Below are 210 nucleotides of genomic sequence, written 5' to 3' on the forward strand. Positions count from 1 at the left end.
TCTGGCCTGGCCTGCCCTCTAGAGACGGTCAGACCTTTAGCAAAGCCGCCGTGCAAGAGGACGTAGCCCTGCTGGATGAGGAAAGCACGGTGCAGAAGTCCCGTGCCCTGATGGTCTCATACTGTAAATCCTCCACCCTCTAAATCTTTTCCGGATGTGTCCAGGATACTGAAACCTGCCTTGAGGCTGCTCGAGTGTTGCAGCTCTGGT

General features: G+C 55.7%; 1 protein-coding gene across 3 annotated transcripts in view; it reads left to right on the plus strand.

Annotated features, from left to right (window-relative positions):
* Nucleotides 1–210, plus strand: part of SLC41A1 (solute carrier family 41 member 1) — a 21,354-nt gene that overhangs the window by 14,817 nt on the left and 6,327 nt on the right. The gene's annotated exons all lie outside the window — the stretch shown is intronic.

The sequence above is a fragment of the Aptenodytes forsteri genome, unplaced genomic scaffold, assembly GCF_000699145.1.
Source record: "Aptenodytes forsteri isolate BGI_AS27 unplaced genomic scaffold, ASM69914v1 Scaffold142, whole genome shotgun sequence".
Classification (NCBI taxonomy): domain Eukaryota; kingdom Metazoa; phylum Chordata; class Aves; order Sphenisciformes; family Spheniscidae; genus Aptenodytes; species Aptenodytes forsteri.